This window comes from Caloenas nicobarica, chromosome 1 (assembly GCF_036013445.1).
Source record: "Caloenas nicobarica isolate bCalNic1 chromosome 1, bCalNic1.hap1, whole genome shotgun sequence".
Lineage (NCBI taxonomy): Eukaryota > Metazoa > Chordata > Aves > Columbiformes > Columbidae > Caloenas > Caloenas nicobarica.
This window is the reverse complement of record NC_088245.1, coordinates 185,866,102-185,884,420: the sequence shown is the minus strand read 5'-3', so window position 1 is coordinate 185,884,420 and position 18,319 is coordinate 185,866,102. Positions and strand designations below refer to the sequence as shown.

At 37.7% G+C, this 18,319-nt stretch overlaps 1 long non-coding RNA gene across 1 annotated transcript; it reads left to right on the top strand.

Annotated features, from left to right (window-relative positions):
* Positions 1 to 403: 403 nt before the first annotated feature.
* On the top strand, positions 404 to 9,811 carry LOC135992340 (uncharacterized). The gene is made up of 3 exons (XR_010606724.1): positions 404 to 483; positions 7,441 to 7,533; positions 9,736 to 9,811. It is a non-coding gene; the product is annotated as an uncharacterized LOC135992340 (long non-coding RNA).
* Positions 9,812 to 18,319: the final 8,508 nt, after the last annotated feature.

Below are 18,319 nucleotides of genomic sequence, written 5' to 3'. Positions count from 1 at the left end.
TCCCTCTCTCTCTCCCCCCCCTTCTCCTCCTCCCCCCCCCCCTCCCCATTAGTGGCGGTTGGGTCGGTAGCGCGGGAGCGCGCGCTAGCGGGGAGGGCGTGGAGCGCGCGCTGGCTGCGAGCGGGGGGAGTGGGGGGGGCGGAGGGGGAGGGGCGGCATTGACAGCGAGCGCCGTGTCCGCAGCGCTGCCTCAGCCCGAGCCGCGCTCCCCCCGCCGGCCCCCCCTCCCTTCCCGGCATGCCCCAGGGCAGCGGGGCTGGCTCTAACGAATTTGAATGAAGAGCCCTGCTCTTTCGGCGCCATTTTCGAGTGATGCCCGATCGCATCGCTGCCGCGGGGGAGCTGCGGCTCGCGGGGCCGCCCGCTGCCTGCTGCCAAAAGTCACCTCCCTCCGCCCCCCTCCCCTCCTCTCCCCCTCGCCGCCGCTACCACCACCACCACCGCCGCCGCGCTTCGGAGCGGGTGCCGCCACCGGCATAGGCGGTAAGAGCCGGGGGGACCGGGCGCGGCTGGGGCAGAGGGAACTGGGCGGGCGGGGGAAGCCCGTCTTCGGAAAGCGGGGGCAACCTGTACCCTGCCGCCGCCCGCTTGCCGGGGAAAGTCGCCTCAGGAGCCCGGCGGGCAGCAGGCGGGAGGCTCCCGGAGGCGGCAGCAGGTCTTGCCGCTGGCTCCTGGGCGGATCTGTCACTCGCCTCCCTCAGCCTCAGAGGGTGGGAGCGGCTGCCGCCTCCGGCAGGTAACCCCGCTTCCCCGGGGCGGCGGCGGGCAGCATCTCGCCCGGGCGGGGATCCCGGGAGCCCCGCTTCCCACCCGCGGCGGCCCGCCCTGGGGGAGAGCGGCGCGGAGGCCGGCGGGGGAGCTCGGGGCGGGCGGGAGGCGCGGGACAGCCGGAGCGGAGGGTCGCGCCGCGGCCCCGGTGTGCGCCCCGCTCTCCCGTGACATAACATGACAGGCTTTCCTCTGATCTCCCCCCGCTGCCTGCCACCCCCACCCCCCCGCGGATCCCTCCCTCCCGCCTTCTCCCCCGCCTCTCCGCCGTGGAAATTTCGGAGCGGCGCTCGGGACACGGCGGCTCCTGCTTCCCAGCTCTGCAGCAGCAGCCACGATGACTTCCCCACTTACATGCACATCTCCCTTTCTTGCACCCCCTCCCACCACCCCTTCCTCTTTCCCCGTGTTTTCGTAACCCGGATTAATGCCCCTTCGCTCTTTCTCTTCCTCTCCCTTCTTTCCCCCTCCTCCCCCTCCCCCAAATACGAGGACAACCTTCGCATTTTTCCTCCGCTTGTTTCCTTTCCATGTTAGCAGATTAACTTCTCCGTTTAAGCGCTTTCTCCACCTCCCACTTAAGCGCTTGATTTCCCGTGTCACGATATCGGAGCTGCCTTTAGCAGAAACCTGGGTGACGGTTATGCTACCACATGCTATCACATTTATCATCTCTGTCCCTTTGGGTATTAATGAAGGACCAAAATGCTGTTCATCACCTATTGCACAAGGCTATTTTTTTCCCCCCCATTAGCGTTAAAACGCGAGTTTCCTTCCTGAACTAGAGGGGGGGAAACATAATCCGAGGCCATTTGAATCGTGCCAGCTATTTGTAGGTGTTTTTCTTCTCCTCCTACACACCCCAAAACCGAGTAAATACCCTCCCCATAGATATCGCAGTATTAGGCTGGGCTCCGAGCTGGCCATTCACCTCCTCTTCTCCGCCTACAAAATTCTCTGTCTCTGTCACCCGGGTCGCTATTTGTCATTGGCTTAGCTATTTTTTGGTGGCTGTTTCTATGTCATTTCTCGGTGGCCGGCAGCTTCTCGGTCTCTCGTAGCTGTACGAGCGCGATCGTGCTTATTGTGATAGGCGCCGAAACCGCTCTCGCAGTCTATCTGCCGAGCGATTCCCCCGCCGCACACACTTAATATGTGACACGGTGCCTTTTCCTCCACGACGCCGTTTAACCCTCTCGGGGCTGGGTTTGGCGTGGGCGCTCGCGTTTTCGGAGTTGCGCGCACACACACATACACACGCAAGACATCTTTTCGTGGCTGCGGTTCCCGGGTGGGAGCGCAGGCGGGGATAACGCGGGCAGGGAGCTCCATAGCAGCGCGATGAGCGCTGGCAGGCCAGCGGGCTCCTTCCCAGCTACAATTTCTGGCGTTACTTTTTATTCCTCTTCCTACTTCCCTCTTCACTTTCGGCCGCCTGACCGTGCTGGGGGGGTTAATTATTTTTATTTTTTATTTTTTGTTAGTGTTTTGTTGGTTTGGAGCGGGGGGTTTTGGTATTTTTTTCCCGGAGGCAGGAGGGCGTACGGATATTTTCCCTGATGCCGTGTGATCGGCGGGCGCTCGGGGCTGCCGTCGAGCTGGCGGGCGCGCAGGATGCGCAGTGAAGGGGCAGCATCGGGCCCCCGTTAAGGCGCCCGTTCAGCAGAGACCGGACCGGCTGCTGCCCCCCCTGGCTGGCTGCGGGGACGCGGGGCTGGGGATGGGAGGTTGGACCGGGTCACAGCCTTTCCCCGCTCCTCTCCCCCCCGCTTCCAACCCTCTTCCCCCCCCACCCCACCCCCCCCCACCCCCGCACATCCCTCCCCGGCGTTCAAAGCCAGACCCGGCCGCCTTGCGCTGAGCACCCTCGCCACTGAAAATAACGAGTTAACCGAAGAACGTAGGAGGGACGTAGAGAAGAGTTGGGGTGCAGAAGTGCTGTACAAAAGATTTCTGTGTACATGGCTGAGAGCGTGTAGTCTTAAAGTGAAATGCAAAACTTAGCGTTTCCAGCATGGCAACTGGATTGTGATTCAAGGTATTTTCTGTGTAACACAGAAATACAATAGTTCAAGGAGGTTTTTCTGCCTCGAACCCTTAGTTTCACTGGATTCTTTTAATCCAGTACACAAATTACACTTTTTCAGTTATTTTTTCCTGGAAATAACTACCTCGTTTGTCTCTGTAATTTGTACCTTTATGCCCTGATAGCTAGAAAATTCAGTTTAGTCTCTGAAATTGTGATACTAGTAAGATCCTACTGAAATTTAACACTTATTTCTTTAGATTTGCATCGTTTCCTTCAGAATGCTTTCAGAAATGTTTTGAAGAGTTAGTATGGGAATGTGCACAAAGCTGTTTCATTGTAGCTGTGTATACTTCGAAATATAAGGATTTGAAGAGATTTACACTATTCAACAGTGGAAGTGCGCTTACAGACACTGACTTTCACTTTCAAGGAAATAACTGTCCTGACTCAAAGCTAATTTAGAGAAAAATAAATCTATAATTCAGTATTGTACAGGTGCATATGCATTTTTCCCACTATTTGACAGCCATGTTCAATAGCATACAATTTATACCTGGATTTCATTCTAATTAAAATCTGTGCTTAGCACATATTTGAGTACATAAAGCAACTGTTCTTTTCAGCTCTTTTATTTCTCAGCTGCACCATTCCCATATTTTACAATTACATAAGGGTGGGTGTGGCTAAAATGAAAGCAGTAAGCAATCTAATATCAATATATAGTGTATGTTAAGTAGGTTTTCCTTTCTTATATTTGATGTACTCCTTATTTTGAGATATTTGAGGAAAAAAATTCATGTAGCTTAAATAGATTCTCGTAGAACTGCTTGCATTTTTCACCTTAGTTAAAATGTCAAACATTAACTGGGATTACTTAGCCCTGGAAAAGTTACTTTCAGAGGAAATATCAAATGAACTTAAAGATCTAAACATATATATTTACATTCTATCAATAAGTGAAAACTAAAGGTTTATGCTTAATAAAATATTGCTTAGGTGTACCATATAGCATAGTGTGGGGGTGGTTGTGGGGTTTTTTTTGTTTTGTTGTTGTTGTTTGGGTTTTTTAATATTTCTTTTTAGTCTAATCCTTTATCCTGATTCTTAGGAAAAAATACAAATAAGCTTCCATCGTCTTTTTTTATTATTATTTTTTTAAAATTTTTTTTAACCCACTAAGTTGTATGGAAAGTTTCCAAGAGGTACCCTTGCATTTTATAGATATAAATCTACTGAAGCTTGTAGTAACTCTGAGATTTTTAATTTTCAGAAATAAGAGTAGTTTGAAAGTGTGACTATATGTGACTTTTGCATGTGTTAGGGTAGTATTGCACGGGAAACCTATTGTAGTAACATTTTAAAAGCAGACTATATATACGATTACAACATGTCATGGGGTTCTTTTTTTCTGTTTGGTTGGTTGTTAAGCTTTTAGCTTAGCTTCTGGAATTCTGAACTTTCTACTATTCCATCCAAAATAAAATGTAATGGAAGGAATTTTGCTGCTAAATTGTAATCTTTATTTCCTTAATTATCTTTATAAGTCAGATTCTGTAGTGAAGTACAAACTGGAGCTGCATACACACTACCTGTGTGTGTACACTCTGCTTGTGAACACTGCAGGGAAGGTGCACATCTCATCCATCTCGAATGTCAAAATCCATCCTAACAGGTGTATCAATGCTTTTCTGTAACACTTTTACATATGTACAAGCACACAACCTTTCTTTACATAAAAAGTAGCCATGTAACAGTTAGCATTTCTTTTATAGGACCTTATTGGTTTTTGTTATTTGCATTGGGAAGCGATTTACTACTGAATATATAAAGGAGAGCTGAGAAGCTTATCACTATATTCTACGAATGTGCTGCAGGTATTCTGTTTTGTAGATACAGTCATCCACCCATACCTAAAGGCCCATTGCAAATTATTCCAGTAATTTACATTCATTACGAACTGTCAAAGGCAGAGTGCATCTTGGACTAGTTTTGACTGTCTGTGAAGGAAAGAGGGAATGAAATTGTAGGCTTTTATGTACAAACAGAAAAATATTTATATGATGAAGTTTTTAAAACTAAAAATAACTTTATGTAGACCAATAAGTGCTCCCCACTGGTCTTTTTAAATTTTTTTTTTTTTTTTTACACATATATTATTACAACTTCTGAACACTTAACATCTGACACTGGAACCCAATCTCTTTTTTTTTTTTTTTTTTTTCTATTATCACTAATACTTGGAAAACTTTGAGCAGGCTGCCTGAATTACTCTTGTACATAGTACTCTGTGACTCTTCTCAGAACCATCTATTTTTTTAATAGAACTTATAATGTGTTTTTAAAATAGAAAAAAAAATTATATGCCCTACAAATGTTAAGGGAACATCAGGCAGAGTGAAGATGTGTAGCCACAGATTTCTGGTAACTTTTTTTTTTTTAACTCGGTGAAAGTGTTGCTTTGCAATTTTATTTTTGTTTTGTGCACTGTTGGCAGGAGTTACGTAGAATTTTTAGGTAACTGATGTGTTAATACATAACAAGCTAGAGAAATTAGGTTTCAAAGGAATCTCTATTGAAAAATATCTTAGTTTGGGATGCTGGACAATTTCAGAAACGGGTAGAATAAGCTAGGTACAAAAATTTCTGCCCATGTTTAATAGGATGTTAGGCAATGTCTGTAATTATTATTTTTTTAACCCTTTATTGTAAGTTTTTAAAACATTTCAATTCTAATAAAGAAACTTTGGACTATATTTGTTCACTAGACAGTTGATAGTACCGCAACTGAGGAATAGTTTTGATCTTAGCTTCGTATGTTGCTGTGTGAGAGCTCCAGCAGGCTTGCACGAATATTTAGAGGAGGGCAGCAGAATTTGAGCTCTAGTGCAGCTAACACTTAAAGTTTGGCAGTTTTTTACTTTAATATTTGCATCTAGTAATATTTTAGTGTATCATTTAGAAAATGGGTTCTCTTTACAGAGAATACTAAGTTTCATGACTTTATGTAATTCTAGACACTTTTCCATATCTCAATAATCAACTGTTGCTAGTGTATAAGGGTGACCTCACATACACATTTATTACCACATACACCCAACAGTAGAAAATGTGTATTATATACATTTAGCTCTTATTTTGTTAAAAGTTTCTCAAGATATCTTCTAAAACTAGAGGTGATATTGTTAGATTTCTCAAAATTGAAAAATAGCAGTGACTTTCAGTGATCGTTATTAATGTCTAAAGGAAACCACTGTTAGAAATAGGACCCCCTCACCCCGTGACTATTTAGTTTGTTTTCAGACACTGCAATGAGTGTATCCACAGTAAATAGATTATAATAAACTTTTCAACATTGAATCTAGTTGCAACTAATTATTTTATTTAGCATTAACTAAAATTCACTTGAAGATTTGGTCTGAGAAAAAGATAATTACACATCGAATAGAGCTTAAGCTTGTATTTTCATTTTTAAGTGGTTTTATGTAAGTCCAGTTTCAATATTATCTTTAAGTATGTTAAATCTCAATACAGACATGCGGGGGGGATTTTCAGAAGAACTATTGTGTTTCTGGTTTAAGAGCAGAAACTTTTTTTTTAGAAGGTGTAATAAAAGATGTGTGGAATACAGGAAAATAATGACAAATCTGTTTTTCTTGTTAAAGCAGGGTGCTTATTATAGTTCCACACCTGTGAGGGAAGTTTTAGTAATTTCTGGAATATGCTCAAGGAATTAAGAGCAAATTTATGGAAATATTTGTAAACAGGTGACCTGATCTAGGTATCTGATTGTTGTTTATTAGGCATAGGATGTGTCTTGTCAGGGTATTTACAGTGAAAAAGTCAAAATAAAGTCAGAATAAATTTAAGAATTTGGCCGTGTGAATGCATTGTTTCCTCCAGTAGATATTTGACTATAGTTTCCACCTCTATCAAGTTATACTTTGTTCTTACCTGATCATGGCTAATTACTCTCATGGTTTGGTTTTCTGTTTGTTTGGTTTTGTGTTGTGGGGGAGGTGTTTTAAGTTTCAAAATTTTATTTCATCACTCAGAGTGTGTTTTATCACTGTAATATTTCCATTATATGTTTTAAAGTAGCAAATATTCATAGGCTACATTTTGATAAAGGCAATAATGGTACAGCCTTGAAGAGCAAAAAAAATGAAAGCTCCTCAAAGAAAAACACTGGAAGTTAAATACTTAACAGTCAATAGCATATTTTAGGAAATATAGCAGCAATAATCACATCTCCATTAAGTAGTTTATACTTACCTGTTTGCTTGTTTGAGGGTGGAGGGAGAGATTTGGTGCAGAGGAGGGAGAACAACACCCTTCCCCCCACCCCCCCGCCTTTTTTTTTTTTTTTTTCTTCCTCTTTCATCTTAAAATGCTGTGGGAAGAATGAAAGCAGAAACATGCTAATCTGATTTGTTTCAGGAGGCTTCTGATAATAAGTAGGCATATCACAGGTGTTCCTAATCAAGTCAGTTTGCTTAAAAAAAAAAAAGTATTTTTAAAATTAGGATTTCCTGTAACATAGACAGTGCGAGGGTCAAGCTGATGACCTACATCTATGTTTGGGGATCAACCATGAAACTGTGGGTGTTAGAAATATGTTATAATACATGACATTTTTATTGCAGGTTTCGACCTTTCAATAGAGAGCTGATTTTGGAGAATGGCTTACTCCTGTGACTGAAAAACTCTCTCTGGAAGGTTGATGGAGCATAAGCGTGGTATATATTATATTAACATTTCTCTTATTACATGTGGCTTTTATTTTTAAAAATTTATACAGTGGTATAACTTAGATTATTCAAAATAGGCCTGTTCTGCTGGGTTTGCTCAAGATTTCTTGTTAAAATAGTTATTCTTTACACTCCTTCTGTGAAATTATAAAAGACTAAGTAAAAGTATTCGCACAAGCTGTGCTCAGAAGGAAATGAAGTGTCCAAAAATATGTATAAAAAGCTGAGTTTGCAACAGCCTTGATCATTGGAGTTATATAAATTCTCCACATAGTATTGTTCTCAAATTCTTGCCTTGGGAATTACTCCAACTGAAATGTTGCTAATCCAAAAACAAAGTATGGATGATATAGTGTTTATTTTTAAATAACTTTTTTTTGTTGTTGGGAGGGTGTGTTAAAGAATAGAGACTAGCTGAGTGAATTTCAAGGTACTGTGCAAAATTTCATTTTAAAGGCATTGATAAACAAGCTGCCTGACAAGCAAAGATGCAGCAAACGGGAAAAAATGGTCTTCAGAGCCCCCCACCTGTACCAGAATAGTCAGAAATTCTATTTATTTTGTCTATTTGTTAGTAAATGGATATTATATAGTAAAACAGTGAACATTTGAGAATAATTAATATGGACTACGCTACACTCATATTGCAAGTCCTGCTTTGCACTAGAAGCACTAATTTGGCTGAAACTGAGAAATCCATTCAGAGTAATCGTAACCTATCTACTTGTATATGAATAATCTTAACTAACCATTTACATAAACAATTGAAATTAAAATAGTAACTGCTCTTGGATTGAGTAAATTTGTTTAAATACTAAATGCAGGAGTAAAAACTGTAAGACTTTTATCTTCAGCAAAATATAGTACAGTACAACAAATTTTATGAACACGTTGTGACTTTAGCAATTCTAACTTTCAGCTGGAATCCGGTTTTTATCCTTAATCAAATCTGCCTGTCTTCAAGAGCACTTTTTTTTGGTAGGAAGTAATTGTACCATAAAATAAGAAGTTTTAAAAACCAAAATTTTAGATTATCCCAGTAACTGCTAATTTATAACAAGCAAATCCAGTGAGGTGTAAATTTCGTATTTCCTCATTGTTGTAACTAATGTCTAGTGTAACTGAAGAATTGCTGCCTTTTACCAGTAAAACACCTCCTGTTACAGAAGTGATTGAGGCATACATGTTCTGAATATTTTTTTCATATAATATTATGATTTTAGGGTAGTTAAGACCTCCTATGGAAAATTATCAGTGAGAAACAAAACTTTGAATACAGAAAGTATAGGAAGTGAAACATAACTTCATATAAGCTTTGTAGTTTGTGATTAGTGCATAGGTAATTCTTTCATTTTTAATCTTTTCTTTCTTTCTGTGATTAAAAAATCACAGTGAAAGTATTTTTATTAATCCTGTAACAGTGTTTGGGTAACATGCCTAAAATGCTCCCAAATAAATAAATATTTCACAGTCTGTCCAGAAACTGCTCTGGCTTGCCTTTTTTTTTTTTTTTTTTCCCCTCTCTCTCCTTTCTTTCCCTCCTCTCCCTTTTTTCTTCTCATTCTCTTAGGAATATTAGGATTTCACAAAACACTTGAATTTATTAATTTTTTCCTTTTTTTTTTTCTGTACAAAAGCAATTATATTCTTGTTAATGAAAATCAGGATTATATTGCAAGGCAAAGGTATCTAAGGCTCCCTTGTGACATATTTAAAAGGTGAAAGTTTGATGGAGTGTTCCTTGGTCTGACATAAGTTCAGAGCATTTCTCATAGGTTCTTATTGAGCAAAAAAATATGGTTTCTGGTTCGCAACTGTAAATCAAAGGGGTTTTAAATTCAGGGCCTAATCCTGCAAATTTTTAAATACACAAGTAGTCCTAATGACTCACTACCAAGAAGAGGGATTTGCAGAATCATGTTCTCATTACATGCAAACTTTATTTAATTTAATGAATAAAAGATACTAAAGTATTTTGAAGTTTGAGGCAAGTCTAAATAATTGTTATGGAATCCAAAGAGAAGAGTTTTGCAGTAATGTAGTAATTGAGTCTTACTCATTTACAAGCTCAAATAGCTTTCAGGAGAGCTGCAGTTCTCAGTTATCATTAGAACCCACTTTCTAAGTATTGATTTGCTCTAGAATATTTTTATTCTGAAACTTGGCTTTTTTTTTTTTTTTCTTTTCTAGGACTGTTTTGTATTTGATAGTCAGCATGGCTGTTTCCTGACCCAAAGAGTAGGTGAAACTTTCGAGAGAGATGTGGGGTGTGTTTGTTTTATTTTCTTATTCTTAGCCTCTGCTATTGCAGTTCTCATTTAGCAAAACTACAGTTTATTTTGTTGGAGGTTGATCCTGAAATAAGGGCTGCAGTGCTGGCCCCTTAAAAATTGTTGGTGTGGCTGTTGCAAACTGTACGCTTGACTTTGTAAACTGTTTTGCAAAATCGAATTGTAATGAAGCTGAAAAGATAAAAATGAGAAGCACTTCAGCAAAGAAGCCTATACATGTGTAACTTTTCACGGCCACTTTTACTGTTCGTACTATAGATACATGCTTGAGGCTCTACAGACCTTGTTGACTGAATCACAATTTGAAAGCTGACAGTGCTTTGCTTATTGCTCATCTAAAAGAACTGTTGCAGATTACTTTGTCAACTCGTCTATGCTTTCTTTAAGGACTTCTCTTGCTATTAAAGACAACTTAAATAATTTTCCTGAAAGAGATACATAGCTATAAACGCAACCCCTGCCTAGTTATTACAAAACATGTAAAATCAGCTATGATATCTTAAGTGTGGCTGTTTTCAGTTTTGAAATCTGAAACAACTGAATTTTCTGGATTTTGTTAGTTTAAACTAGATCCAGCCCTAACATTATTTTTAAATGGAGTTTTGTATACTATTAGATTTAAATAGACATTAACTTTTATTATTAGATTAGGCATTTAATGAAACGTATATATAGGAAGGATTTAAGACTGGTATACTTACACCTCATTTTTCCTTGTCTGTTGATAAAATGGTCTTGCAAGGCAATAGGAAAACAAAAACAAATGACATACAAATTCTTAAGGAAAAATAGTTAAAACATGCTAACTGGGATATTTAAGTGCTTGTTATTCTCATTTAAACACAAATATATGAAAGTAAGGTATTGCCCTTTTTATTATTTTAAATTTTATTTATTTAATTATTTCAACAAAAAGCTAAGTAGAAGTTTATGTAAACCCATACATTTAAAATATAGTTGGGCAAATGAGAAATTTAATCAGAGTTCTTAAATGTTCAACTTATTGTTCAACTTATGTATTGATGATTCATTAATCCACCTTGGTTCAGATTGCTGTAGTTACACTAACATGAAAAAGGCCATGTATGAAGATGCAACTGCTGAGTAGTGTGTTTGAACAAACCACTGTTTCTAGCTTTTTTTAAATGTTGAATTTATTTTAAATGCATGGATATTAACGATAAATTTTTTCTAAGTTCGTTGGAGGCAGGATTTTTTTTTTTCAGAGAGCAAGTTTTTTCTGTTGCATTACTCTAAATTTTTACATCCATATTTTGAGAAAACTAGTGCTTTATAACAAAGCATACTAAGATAATCTATCCAAAGCAAGAAATCAGCAATACCTATTTTTAAATTTGTGTAGTACTTAAAAATCTTAGTACTGTGCAAATATCTCTAAAATATTTACACCTTTCCATTAACCCACTAAATTTTAAGAGCTTGCTTTTTATTTCCTCTGAGTGTTCTCTTGGGTTTTTTTGTTTTGTTTTGTGGGTTTTGCTGGGGTTTTTTAAGCCTTCAGGCAAAAGATTTTCATTATTTTCTACACCTACTTCTTAGTTGATATGAGGAGTGCATTTTTTTTTTAATTCCCCCTCAACCCACAGAAAGAAATAGATTTAAGTATTATATAAAAGTTAACATAAACATTTTGAAAGTATTGTAATTATGAATATGATTATGATCTTTCTTTAACTGATAATTTCCTACTTCAAAATAGATATAGTATAATATAAGTCACTTTTAGATTTAGACAGGATTTCTGGTGCATCCAGTGGATCTGATAAATCAAAACATTTGCTCTAGAATTTCTGTATTCTTTTGGAGCAAATTTTTCTCTTGGTAGAATAGGTAGATACCATGGTCTTAATTGTGTTAACACTTTAGTAATTCTGAAAACACTTTGCATCTTCCTTTTATGAGCTAGTCCATATTTTAGTCAAGATCAAAACTTAGAATTAGAAAAGGAAGATGCTCCATCTGTTGTGAAACATTGTAATGGCTCTTATGAGAGAGTCTATCTCTAAATTAAAATATATATTCAAGAGTCTATTGCAGAACAGAGTTCTCTGTTGATACTGTCACACTTGTGTCAGTATCTTGCGCAGGCAAAAAAAGCCTCCATATCAAAATACTGGTTATGTACTGGTTATCCTGTCCCCATGCTCCTCAAAACCAAAATATTTTTTCTGGGTTCTCAGAAGAAGGGAGAAGTATGCTTTTAATGTCAAGCACAGGAGTTACACAAGCAGCAGTCAAATGTGTATTTTTCTTCATCTGTTTTATCACCTAACTCTAATAATATGTTTCAGTTCTCAGGCAGAATGAGTAATAGGGATTTTAGTTCTGTATGACCAAAGTATTTTTTTAAACAAAGGGTCATATGCTTGTCTTTAATGCTGTGTATGTAGACATCCATAGCCTGGATGATATGCAAGAGTTACTAATATGTCTTCCACACTTCTTAAAGTCTTAAATTCATGACCCTTCTGATCAGTTCAAGAGCAGATAAAATATGGTTTGAAATAAACTCACAGGAAAATGCTTGTACTTTTCTTTCTGGAATTACCAGATTTAAAATCTGGATCTTCATTTGCATTGTGCCTGTTTTGCATCCAGGTTTAGAGTGTAACTAGGAGACTTTTGAATTAGCAGTGAGAGAATAATTCCTTCCAGGGTATTAGTACTGTTGGACTGTGTTCTGTTTTTACACCAGCAGCTCTTCAATTTTCGTTAAGGTTCTAATCCCAGCTATGTCACTGTTATTACAGTGAATTTGGCTGTTAATTCTGAGTGTTTGCTTCAGAAAGTGATATTTTTGTGAAACTGCATAAGAAACTAACAGAAATGTAAAATACAAGAATGTTAGCAAGTTATCTCTTAAATTTATTGTCCTTTTTTTTTTTGCTATTTAGATATACAGATTTCTTCTTACATTTTTGGTGCGTAATACTTTATTTGTCAATCTTGGAGTCTTCTGACCTGAAAATGATCATTCCAAATGCTGTTCAAATTTTGTTGTTGTTGTTTTATTTTTAGATTAATATAACTTATGTTGCTGACCCACTTTCCATTATGCAAAAACCTGAACAGAATTTGTCTTTGAGGTAGGACTTCATGAATGCTAACACTAGAGGGCAATTCAAAGCAGCAGTTTACCCCAGAACGGTTCCCAATGCCTGTGGCCCAGGGTTGAAAAAAGGGGAGCCTATGGAGACCTTCCCAGGGTCACCCCCAGGCAGGAGCTGGCCTTTGTGATTACCCTCTTAAATCATTTATTTAACTCGCTTTTTGTATCCAGTAAATGAATCTTTGAGTGCTCCACTGAATGAGGAAGAAGTTAAGCCAGTTCTTATGCTTTGCTGAATTAGAAGCTAAGAAACATCTTCCACAGTGTCTTACTTCGCTCAGTCTTGGCACTGTCAAAAAGGCATAACTTAGTCGGTGGTGGTTTTTTGATTGTTTGTTTTTAATTTGCTCTCATGTGCCACATTGAACTCTTTGGAAGATACTGGGGTTTAGGAGGTAAGGTAATGTTGCAATGCAACTTAAATGCCTTCTGTTAAATATCAAGGAAAATTGAATATATGGTGAGTAAAAAATATTCTTGTAAAATTCTTACACTATAGTGCAAGATTATGCAAATTAATAAGACAGTAAAAAATAATTCATTTAAAAAACAAAACAAAACCCCCACAAAAGACCAAACCAAAAAAACCTCCCAACCAACCAAACAAAAAACCCACAAAAAACCAACAACAAAAAACCACCACAATACAAACAGGGTAAGGCACCAGGCAGGTACTTTGTGTCCATAAGTTTATCAAGGAAAATATACTATATCGAATTAAAAAAAAAAAGGTTGAAGACGAGGAATCAGGTGCTGTATTTAATATTTAACCAAGGAGGAAAGATCATCTGTGTATATTGTGCACAATCTAAACAATTTATATAACAGTGCATTACATAATACATTACAGTTTTCACAGTTGCAATGTTCATCATAGATTTACAGAACATCCTAAATGCTTGTAAATAATAACCTGCAATGCAAATGGTGATGTCATGGTTCTTGAAAAGCACTCAATTCTTATTTTAGCAATGCAAATTCTCTCATTATATTGAAATGTATGCACCCAGCCATGTAAACGCTTGCATCACAGTACAAATTTCAACACAAGGGCATTTTATGTGTGTGTTTATACTTATCTCTCTATCTTTTATATACATATATATCGTATAATATATGTTTTATGTATACTTATATATATTAAAAAGCTCATGTAAGATTAAAATGGTATGATCATTCCTAATTTCCATACTGTTTTTTTCAAGTAATATTATCTTTGCATTATTTTGCACAACTTCTTTTATAAATAATACTTAATTACAATCACTCTGGCAGTGCCACAAATCGATAGAAATACTACTATGCATCATTACAGTAAACATTTACACCTGTCTTCTGCAGGTCTGATCAGCAACTCCAGTGCAATCTGAATATATGTAATCCACTGGCAATGATGTGCCCAACCTCAGTTGGTGCTGGAGCCTTGGGAAGAGAGATTGTGTCATCACACAGTATATAGTCCAACAATGACTGACTTTGATGAATCTGTGAAAGAAGAAAATAGTTTTTTCACTTCTTAATTTGCAAAATGCACCAACGAAAGTAGAATTTAACCCATTGAAGTTGTTAAATTGTCTGGGCTTCAGGGGAGGTTTTTGGTTTTGCTGGGAGTGGGAGATGTTGACGAATTAGTTGATAATCATGTACAGTGATAAAGAGGAGTTAATCACACACACGAACTCTTGATTTTGAGAACGTGAATATTTATACTGAATACTGAAGTGCTTAAACCAAGCATACATGTAAGCTTTAAAGGAACTGAATCCTTAGTCTTTTGCAGGTAAGACATCAACAATTTAAGCATAAGCATTTTCATGCTAAAAAGGCTCTTGTCTCCTTTTTTTCCTTTTACCAGCTTCATTTTTGGTCCTAAATCAAAGAGATAAGTTCTGTTAAGTTACTATTAAGAAATGTGTTTATTTGAACAAAGGAAGAACAAATGTATAAGTACCGTTAATGTGCAGACCAGTATTGCAATATTTGTCTGTTCTATCTTTAAGCAGGTGGTTTCATGTGGCAGGCTGCAAGAGACACTTTTTTTTCTTCCCAGCTTTTGACAAAAAAGATGACGCATGTGACTCAGAATTAGAAGGGGAAATCTGCCAGTTTGCATCAGTTCCTTAACTTGTGGGCTGCTATTCACCACAAGGAAAATCAGTATACTCACACCAGTGCTTCTTGAGAGATGAGGAGTAATCATTTCCTTCAGAAAGTGTAGGATGATTGGAGTAGGCCTTTCATATCTAACACTAGGTTTGTCGTATAATAAGATATTTTTCAATTGTATTAAATTTTTAGGAAGAAAAAAAAATCAAATGTTCTTAAATGCTACATCTACTGTTTAAAATAGGAATCAGACATATTCTAGCTTAATGCAGAGTAAAAGCAAAGGATCTCTTCTTCCTTTTGAAAGCATAAAACTTCTGTTTGGCTGGCACAGAAATTCAAAACCCATTGTAGATCTCCACAGTTGAAAGGTAAGGTTTTTTTTACATCTTTTTAACCTAATTCCACATATCTGAATCTCCAGTTCCAGCTTTTAAGTAAGTTAGTAAGACTGAAAATTAATTATAGTATCTTTGAGGGCAGAAGCCATCTGTTTTGAAGGGGAAAATAATTATTTGAAGTAAGGAAGATCTGATTTTCATAAATGCCATGCTTTAGACCTGCTGAAAAAAGATAATGGACAACACAGAGAATTCAGATTCTTTTACAGAGGTTTGGGTTATGATGGAGAGGGACTTCTTGCAATACTGATATTTGCTCAAAGAATGTACTGTGAACTAGCCTTTTTATTTTAAAAAAAGTAAAATGCTAATTATTCAAAGATTAATGTCGTCTTGGTTTGTGGATATTTACTAGACAGTTTTATAGGGCTGAGAGTACAATTTTGATTTTTCTTTTTTTTGACTACTAGTGTGCTTTAGGTAATGGATTATAAATCTTTTTTTTAATATATTAACTTCTAGTTAATTCAGCATGGTTTTACTTTAAGCTTGTTGGTGAAATATTGAAAATCTAGCTTAATATAAAGCCATAAGAGGCACTGAGCATCCTTATCTTTTTTTTTTTTTTTCCCTCCAATGAATAAAGTTCCTTTCATTTGGCAAAACTGTTGTTGTTTTGAAAAAGCATATCCTAAGTTAAGTTCATTTTCTAGCTGGAAAAATGGATTTCACTGCTTAGGAATCTGTGTCAGCCTTAGAAAGCTCCATTTTACTTTGCATTAGCTCAGTTCTGTGAGTGGTGGGTCTCCCTGATGGGGAAGTGGGGAACGAACCCATAAACGTTTTTGAAAGAGTGTTTACATGTCTGCGTGTTAGATGGTCTGTCTTCTATGAATATTTCACGGAGGGGTAGGGGAAAGATTAAAACAGCCTTCTGAGTTGCTGCTGCAGCATATTTCCTCAGCTACCATGGAATAAATGATAATCAAAGTGGATAATATGACTAGGAATCTGTACCCCCAAATGTGATAAGGACATTTGAAACTTCTACTGAAGTCATTAAATAATGAAGTTGTAGAAATACAGCTAAGGATTGGAAAAGTTACAGCGATTACTTGGAGGTGTTCACCTGCTGTTAACTAGTGAATTTCCTTAACAGTTGAGTTGATTTCTTCTCATGGTTCAGTCTAACCTTTTGTACGAAAGTCGTACAGTTATCTGGCATTTTATAGCGGTCAGGTAAGGATGATGACAAGAAAAAGACAAATTTACTGTCTGAGCCAGGAGGCAGGCGCACGAAAAAGCAACTTCTTTCAGGACACGAAAAGCTCTTTGTTCTGTGGCCTTGGTCTTTTTGTGCTTTGACCCTTATTTTATGGCATTGTCACTCTGACCCTAAATCTTTGGAAAGAGACGTGCAGCAAGTTTAGCCCTTTACAAGTGGGATTGCGTTCTAAGCTATGGGCCTGGTTTTTGTCTTTAGGCATTATAGTTCCATACAATGCTGAGATGTAATGAAATAAAAAATTAATATGTATGGTTTTGTGTAGTGCAAGTAGTAGTATTTACATATCAGGCCACATTTTTTGATATATATTGCCATATTACTGTCCTATGATTTATCATTACTGACCAATTTCAGATAAGACAGCAACCATGAAGGCAGTCTGGTTAACACTGGTTAATATATTTTCTACTTTCTCAGCAGCACTTTGGAAACTGATCCTGTACACAGACCACCAGGGTTCCTGCAAAATGCTACCTGACTATTAACTATTCTATTGAGGACAAGAAATGCTTTGCTGTACATTATAGAGTTAGAAGATTTAAACAGCTGCATGGTTTGCTTTCACAGGAGACTGGGTGCCAGCTTAGGGAAGCACATTTTACACTAGGCCTGTGACTGCTTCCCAGGCTAAATGAGCAAATATTCTGAGAATGTGATAGAATTAACTTTTCTAGCTTTCTTAAAGAAAAAAAATTAATGAGAAGGTCAGAAAACTAATAGTTAGCTGATATGTTTGTTTATATATATATTTTGGAAGAATCAAATCTATTCATATATATATATATTAAAAAGAGGAAAACCTGTTTTGCTATCTTAGTAACTTTCCATTACATAGCTGGATTGTATTGTATGGGTATTGTTATTTTGAGAAGAATTGTTCCAGTTTCTTTTTTTTTTTTTTTTACCAGCAATGATTCTTTATACTTCAGGTTTGTAAACTTGAACTAAAGTCATAGGATAATCTTTTCTGAAGGTAATAGTGTTTAATCTAAGGATATGTTTTTTGGAGGACTTGGGGAAAAAAAAGAAAGTATCTTTTTTTTAAAATCTTTTTTAATCTGAAAAGCTGTTATGAATTTCTTTTTAAATACTAGTACAGGAACTGCAGTATTTTAAGACAGACTTGGCTTGCTTTTTCATAGATCCACTAGACTATTAATATTTTTTGTGATAAAATCAGGGGGAAAGGAACATTTTAATTACCACTATAATGAAATATAAAACTTCTTAGGACTTAGACAATAGCTGCTTCATTTTTCTTAATTTTGTATGTGTCCTTTCAAGCAGAAAGAATGCTGGTACAGATTGAAAGTGTTCACACAGTTTTCTTCCTGTGTGCGTGCCAAAGGTGCAGGAAAGACAGATTTTTAAAAATTGTGTGCATGCTATACCAGCACTCTCAAGAGAGACCTGGAAAGCTCTTCTGAAATACAACTTGTACACACTGTTAGAACCCAGAGCATGTCACACCGTACAAGTTCTCTGTAAAGTATTTCATATTGCAGTCTAGTTAATGCATCAACATCTGACAAAACACTCTTTAGAAGCTGGGAAAAGCGGGAGGAGTCAGTCTTACTCAATTTTATTTTTAAGCTAGAGTTGATACTAAAATATACTG